The sequence below is a fragment of the Rhincodon typus genome, chromosome 26 (assembly GCF_021869965.1).
Source record: "Rhincodon typus isolate 14 chromosome 26, sRhiTyp1.1, whole genome shotgun sequence".
NCBI classification, from domain to species: domain Eukaryota; kingdom Metazoa; phylum Chordata; class Chondrichthyes; order Orectolobiformes; family Rhincodontidae; genus Rhincodon; species Rhincodon typus.
Window position 1 is genome coordinate 7,826,617 of NC_063357.1, and position 8,244 is coordinate 7,834,860.

Genomic DNA, 8,244 nt, shown 5'->3' on the forward strand with positions numbered 1-8,244 from the left:
CTTAGGTACAGAGTATCTAGGTACAATCCTTAGTCATGTGGGATATGCTCTCCAAAATGGGCTTTGGGGAGGGGATCTGCAATTGGATCCATTGCTCTACACCAACATCATTAGCTTGGTCTCAATCAATTTGTGGGAATCAGAAAGCGTCACGATCAGATCCAGAGTCGGGCAGGGCTGCCCACTGTCTCCTGCCTTGTTTGTGCGTCGTATAGAGCCTTTTGCCAAATCCATCGGGAAGTATGTGACCCTGAGAGGGGTGGCTATTCCAGGCAGCGGAGGCCTCCAGGTCAAAGCCTCCCTGCACATGGATGACGTTGCCGCTTTCTGATTGGCTCAGCTGTCAGTGCACAGCCTCATGAGCATCTGCGACCGGTTCGAACTGGCCTCGGGAGCCAAAGTAAATTGAAGCAAAAGCGAGGCCATGTTCTTTGGGAACTGGGTGGACCAATCCTTTATCCCCTTCACCATCAGGACAGACTCCCTGAAAGTGCTGGGAATATGGGTCAGAGGGAGCGCTGTTACAAAGTTGGGTAGAATATTTGTGGATTGGGAGGCAGGAAATTAGAATTTGGTGTTTGCAAAATGCTTGGGGGGAGAGTATTGTATGGTCCCTTTAAAAGATGATGTGCTTTTTTCAATGCTTAGAGACTTAAAATGGATGTCTGTGAGCAGCAGCTTGAAAGTTTGCAAGTAAACAGAGATCACCCAAATTGAATCATTTGTATTGAAAGGCTGTACAGTTATCAGGCCAAGCAGCAGTTTTTGCCATGGCAACAAGTTTTGAATTTAGCCAATCAATTTGAACCAGGCACTTAGATACCAAAAACCAACAACACAGGACCAATCCTTTTGTAAGAAATATTGATATGTCATCAAGGGTATAAAAGAAGGAGGCAGTTGGACAAAGTCCCAGAGCTAACTGCCGAACACCAGAGATGATAGGCCTTAGCTCTCAAGAGAGAATCGCTGGCTCTCAGAGCTTCCTCTATGCCTCGGAGAAAGCACCATCTAAATAACAATGGTACCAACAGCATAGCTAGTTAATGTTCCTGACAGAAGAATCATTGGAGAAGGCACAGAAAATGCTGGAAGACATGTAACCCAGCTGTAATTTCGAGACACTAAATTCTGTTTTTTTTTATATAAGTGGGACTTTTATTTATTGGAACAGCATACCATTAAAATCTTGCTTTATTCAGGAATAGTTAGTAGCTAGAAGGGATGTATTCTGTTAATAGTTTGTTCACTGTTTAAGTTAGATACACAAATTGTTACTTGTTGATTTTAAAGTGGGTGTCAGGGATTTATCTTATTTAACCACTAGAAGTTGCTGAAAAGCAGGTTACCCCACTTTTCACACTCCTTTTACAGACTATAGGGCAAGGTGCTCCTCTTTGGGTGTTTCGGTGTCAGTTCTCAGAGCAGGGTCAATCTTCGCTTTATAATAAGTCTCCCAAGCCATCTTCCATTTCATCTAGAAGCCTAAGATAGACTGTATCTGCAGGGACACCATATACAAAACTCTAGGTCAGGGACGGGGTGGGAAGAAAATTTGTAACACTGCCCTCATCCTGATTGCCACCTTTGTGTAAGTTTTGTGTAGACCCTCGGTGTACAGATACCAAGCGTCACTATATATTGAGGTTCTACCGGTGTTGGAACGTTCCATATTACTCGTCCTTCGCAGAAGAATTTGCAAAGTGAAACACCTTTGACCACAAGTCCAACAGGAAGCGGTCAGCATGTAGCATCCTCGAGACCCCTGAGGGATAAGGAGAGGGTGGATCCTGTCATGTTGTTTCCTGAGCAGACTGTCAAAGTCATTTGGCAGAACGCGTCATCACCAGAGGAAGTGGTAGATGCAGGTACAGTTACAACATTTTAAGAGGGTAAATACCCCACGTGGAAGCCAGGATTCAAGTGAGTAACAGGGGATACAGGCAGCCAACCAACAGTTGGACCATCAGCCAGGTGTTCTACAACTAGACTGAGCAAAGCATGAGCTGGAGAAGGGTAGTGGGCTATAGAGGGACTCTGAGGAAAACATCCTAGAGGGGGACAGGCATTTGCCTCTTGTGTAGAAACTGTAGAGACATTTTGGAAACCTTTTATTTTATTTTATTTTAACCCCTTGTTGTCCCTGTCCCAGAAGTCTTTGATGGGGCTGGTGTGAGGGGATCTTTATTTTGTTTATTTTCAGTTCCAATGAGTAGGAGAAATTTTCCCCTGAATTTAAAACCCTTGTTGTCCCTATCTTGGAGTGTTCGACGAGGACGGAGCTGAAGTGATTTGATTTCTAGTTTACTTCGGGTTTGAATGAGTAGAGAAAACTTTACTCAGTATTTTGACCCCATGTTGTCCCTACCCCAGGCGTGTTTGGTGGGGACAGAGTTGAGGGAAAGTCATTCTTTATTTTCAGAGTCAAAGGAACTTTATCTTGAGTTCGAGAGAGTAGAGGGACCTTTGAGCTCCAAATACTTGAGGAAACTTTACTTTTCTGTTTAAAATGAGTAGAGACATTGGCAGCTGTTGATACCCCCACATACTCTACCGTCCTCGTCGAAATGACCGCTAGGTGTTTTTAAAGAGTGTCTGGAACAAGGAGCCAGAGATTGGGTCGGGGATACAGCGATAGGTGGTAATACACAGATGTGGAAAACTCTACACTCAGGCCAAGAGAAGGGCCCATCTCTGGGTAGTGTTAGAAGGGGTCACTGTGCTCCACTCAACACTTCCCATACCTTAATAACACAGAAGAAAAATCCAGTAAAGGATTTGCTTGCTAGCAAAATGGGACAAGTCACCCCATGCTCTGACAAGGGAGGACACTCTCAGACAAAACCATGCTAAAAATTGGCCCAAATGAACAGAATTCTGTAGCAGCCCAGACTGGTCCTGGACCATGGGTTCAATGGCCCAAGACATATGGCAAGAAACGCACAAAGAAGCCATGGGGCCTAGAAGATTCCCACAGCTGACCAGCTGAGATTAGATCGCTGCAGGAGTGATTAGAAATCACTACTAATGAATTGGAAAAATTTAAAGCTTGTAGTTCAAGAACAGGACACCAGAATACAGGAAAACCTGATTCATATGGTCACAGACAGTTGGTGGGGTTTCTCTGAGAATGGGTGCATGGAATTGGGTTGCCTAGCACACAGCCCAGACAAGGGGTCAAAGTTCAGACAGCAATGCCCTGGGAAGCCCCACCAGGCAGACTTCCTTGAGTACGAAATCAGTAGTGAAGACTCCTCCCCTAGCTTGTCCCACACACACGCACCAGGCCCTCACAACAGACTTGTCATTAACAAACACAGGAACAAAAACAAAGTTGCTGGAAAAACTCAGCAGGTCTGGTAGCATCTGTGAAGGAATAAACAGAGTTAACGTTTCAGGTCCGGTGACCCTTCCTCAGAATTGTCATTAAACCCACAGGTAAAAATCTTCTTTGACAACATTTAACATGAGCTAATTCCAATAGTTGTATCGGGGACACAGTTACTAGAGTGGTGTCCTTCCCCATTAAAACAATTATATTCCCACCTGACCCACAGAACAATGGGATGACGGACAGGGAAATATGAGGGAAAATGCAGACCAGCAATTAATAGACGAAAGAGAAGGGAACTCTTTAATGATCTAGACATAGCATATGGGGCAGGAGTGTCAATGGTCAATACACTTGGTTTGGCTAATTTGGACAATAAACTGAGGATCTTGACCTAACAAATCAATCAAGCCCTAGAAAGTTTGATTGCAGACAATCAACTGGAGACCACAGGACAACTAGCTGAGAATTGGTAAGAACTGCAGATGCTGGAGTCAGAGATAACACAGTGCAGAGCTGGAGGAACACAGCAGGCCAGGCAGCATCAGAGGAGCAGGAAAGCTTACGTTTCAGGTCATTTCTTCAGAAGGGTCCCGACCCGAACCGGCAGCTTTCCTGCTCCCCTGATGCTGCCTGGCCTGCTGTGTTCCTCCAGCTCCACACCTTGTTATTAGCTGAGAATTGGGCTAGCCACCGCTTAGTGATCAAACTGGAGGGTCACACCAAGACGACTAACCAGATCATCCAGGGCAAAACCAGGGATGACAGGGAGCAGCAAAACCGTACCCTGTGCTGTATCTACAGAAACTGGATGATTGAACTTGGAAGCAGTCAGTCACTTGAGATGGTCAGAGTCAGGATCCTTTCCACAAAAACGATTTTGTGGCCCACTGCCCGTCTTAAACCTTTTGACCTTATTGAGAGCTGTTTTCTTCCTGAAATGAGATACAAGCAGTTAATAAGGGAAATGAAAGTGGGTGGAACAACTTTGGTTTCTTTCAGTGCAGTTAGCGAGATGTCCTGAGTGAGTGAATAGGCAGCTTAGAGGGCACGCAGGGTTAGTGGTGTTGAGGTTTGGGGTGTGTGACAATGAGTGAGGGAAGATGTTGCAAGAGTGTTCAAGCATGAGCCTTGGTGGGAGGTGGTACAGTAGTAGAGATGGAGTGAGTGTGAGGTATCAGGGAGAAGGCGATGGCACTTATAGAGTCATAGAGTCATATTTTGGTCCAACTCATCTGCCCTGAACAGATATCCCAATCTGACATCTAGTCCCGTTTGCCAGCATTTGGCCCATATTTCTTTAAACCCTTCCAATTCACATACCCATCCAGGTGCTTTTTAACATACACGCACCACCCTCTGTGTGAAGAAGTAACCTTCCAGGTCCTATTAAAATCTTTTGACTCTCACCTTAAACCTATGTCTTCTTGTTTTGGACACCCCTACCCTAGGAAGAAGACCATGGCTATTCACCCTATCCATGCCCCTCATGATTTTATAAACTTCTATAAGGCCATCCCTCAGCCTTCAACACTCCAGAGAAAAAAACCCCAGCCTATTCAGCATCTCCCTATGACTCAAACCCTCCAGTCCTGACAACATCCTTCTAATTTTTTTTCTGTGCCCTTTCAAGTTTACAACATCCTTCCTATAGAAGGACGACCAGAGTTGTTAACACAATTCTAAAAGTGGCCTCACCAATGACCTGTACAACCGAAACATGATCTCCCAAATCCAGCACTCAATGTTATGACCAACGAAGGCAAACATACCTAATGCCTTCCTTACCACCCTGTCTATCTGTGACTCCACTTTCAAGGAACTATGCACCTGCACTCTTAGGTTTCTTTATTCGGCAACACTCTCCAGGACCTGACCATTAAGTGTATAAGTTCTGTCCTGATCTACCTTACCAAAATGCAACACCATGCTTTTATCTAAATTAAATTCCATTTGCCACTCCTCGGCCCATTGGTTCATCTGATGAAGGTCCTGTTGTACTCTGACATAATCTTTTTCACTGTCCACTACACCTCCAATTTTGGTGTCATCTGCAAACTTACTAACCATACCTCGTATATTCACATCCCGATCATTTATATAAATGATGAATAGCAATGGGCCCAGCAGTGATCCTTGTGGCATGTCACTGGTCACAAGCCTCCAATCCAAATTAAAATACTCCACCACCATGGTCTGCTTCTCACATTTGAGCCAATTTAGTATCCAGTTATAGTAAGAACTACTAATGCTGGAGCTTGAGATAACACAGTGTGGAGCTGGAGGAACACAGCAGGCCAGGCAGCATCAGAGGAACAGGAAAGCTGACGTTTCGTGTCGGGACACTTTGATTTCTGTGTTATCTCTGATTCCAGCATCTGCAGTTCTTACTATCTCTACCAAATATATGCTTTCTTCTTTCTCTTGACCAGAACCTCAATTTCTCTAGTCATCCACCATTCCCTACACCTACCAGCCTTGCCCTTCACCCTAACAGGAACAGGCTGTCTCTGAACTCTCGTTATCTCATTCAAAAAGGCCTCCCAGTTTCCAACCGTCCCTTCACCTGTGAATAGCCTCCCCCAATCAACTTTTGAAAGTTCCCGTCTAATACCATCTCCAATTTAGAACTTTAACTTTGAGATCAGTTCTATCCTTTTCGATAACTATTTTCAAACTGTTAGAATTATGATCACTGGCTCCAAAGTGCTCCCTCACTGACACCTCAGTCACTTGCCTTGAGATATTTCTCAAGAGATAGTCAGCATTGCTCCGTCTCTAGTAGATACATTCACAGATTGAATAAGAAAGTTTTCTTGTACACAATTAACAACACAATGACAGTCCCAGCATATGCTTGGAAGTTAAAATCCCTGACCATTACAACCCTATTTTTCTTACAGATATCTGAGATCTCCTTACATATTTGCTTTTCAATTTCTCGCTGACTGTTGGGGGCCTATAGTATAATCCTAACAAGGTGATCTTCCCTTTTTTATTTTTAAGTTCCACCTATTTAACTTTAATGGACAATCTCCAAGGATTATCCTCCCTAACTACAGCCATAATGTTCTTCCTAACCAAAAATACCACACATTCTCCCCCCTCTTTCTATCCTTCCTATCACATCCAAATGCCAGAACATTAAGCTGCAAGTCCTGTCCATCCCTGAGCCATGTTTCCAAAATACCTATGATATCCCAGTCCCATATTCCCAACCATGCCCTGAGTTCACCTGCCTTACCTGTCAGGCCTCTTGCATTGAAGTAAATGCAGTTTAATTTATTAGTTTTACCTTGTTCCCTTCCAAGCTCTTGTCTGCCTTGACTATTAGACTTGCTCTCCTTATCTATTGTACCAACTGTACCAACCTCAGCCTTTTCTCTTTTCTCACTATCACTTTGGCCCCCACCCCCTCCCTATTCCTTACTAGTTTAAAGCCTCTGGAGTAACACAAACAAATTTCCCTGCAGGGATATTAGTCCCCTTCCAATTCAGGTTGGACCTATCCCTCTTGTACCGGTTATTTCTACCCCTGAAGAGATCCCAATGGTCCAACAATGAGAATCCTTGCACTTACACCAGTTTCTCAGCCACTCATTCATCTGCTCATTCCTCCTATTCTTACTCTCACTAGCACTTGACACCAGGAGACACCTGGCAACCTGTAAGTAATGGTCTGCCACAGGGATCAGTGCTGGGGTCACAATTATAAATATGAATGACTTGGATAAGGAAAGTGAATGTAATATATTCGAGTTTACGGACGGGAAAAAAATAGGAAGTGGTGAGGATGAGGGATATAGGCAGGTTAAACGAGGGGGCAAAAACTTGGCAGATAGAATATATGATGGGAAAATGTAAGGTTATGTGCTTTGGTAGGAAGAATTTATTATTTAAATGGAGAAAAACTCAAAGCCACAGCACAGAGGTATTTGGGAGTCCTCATGCATAAAACACAAAAAAGCGAGCATTCAAGTTCAGCATGTATTAGGAGAGGCAAATTTAATGTTGGCCTTTATTTCAAAGGAAATGGAGCATAAAATTAGGGAAATCTTGTTAAAACTGTATGACGCACTAGTCAGACCACAGCTGAAATACTGTGAATAGTTTTGACTCCTGTACTTAAGCAAAGATATGTTAGCATTGGAGGCAGTCCAGAGAAGATTCGTTAGGCTGATCATGGGTATGGAGGGATGTTCTAATGAGATGAAGATGCATAGGTTGGGCCTGCACTTGTTGGAATTTAGAAAAGTGAGCCATGACCTTATTGAAACATGTAAGATTCTCAGGGAGCTTGACAGGATAGATGCAGAAAGACTGTTTCCCACTGTAGGAGAGTCGAGGACCAGAGGACACAATCTCAGAATCAGGACTGGCATATTTAAAACAGAGATGAGGAAGAATTTCTTCTCACAGAAGAATGTGAGTCTGTGGAATTCTTTACCACAGAGAGCTGTTGAGGTATTAAATATAATCAAGGCTGATTTTTAATCATGAAGGGAATCAAGAAAGCAAGAAAGCGAAGTTGAGGATTATGAGATTAGCCATGGTCTCACTGAATGTTAGAGCAGACTCAATGGGCTGAATGGTCTTCTACCACTGCTATGTCTTATTGTCTTGTTGCTTGGTAGACCTCAGTTTTAAAGGATTGTAGTGATTTGGAGTGATTTTTATTTAAGAGAGGTGATTGAAATGTCACTGTGGACATGAGAGGTTGATTTTTTAAAACAAGCCCCTTGGGTGGAGAAGTGCCAGATGGAGTTTAATCCAGACAAATGTGAGGTGATGCATTTTGGAAGATCTAATACAGGAGGGAAGGATAGACTAAATGGCAGAATCCTTAGAACCATCAGCGTATAGAGGGACAACAAGGTGCAGGGCTGGATGAACACAGCAGGCCAAGCAGCATC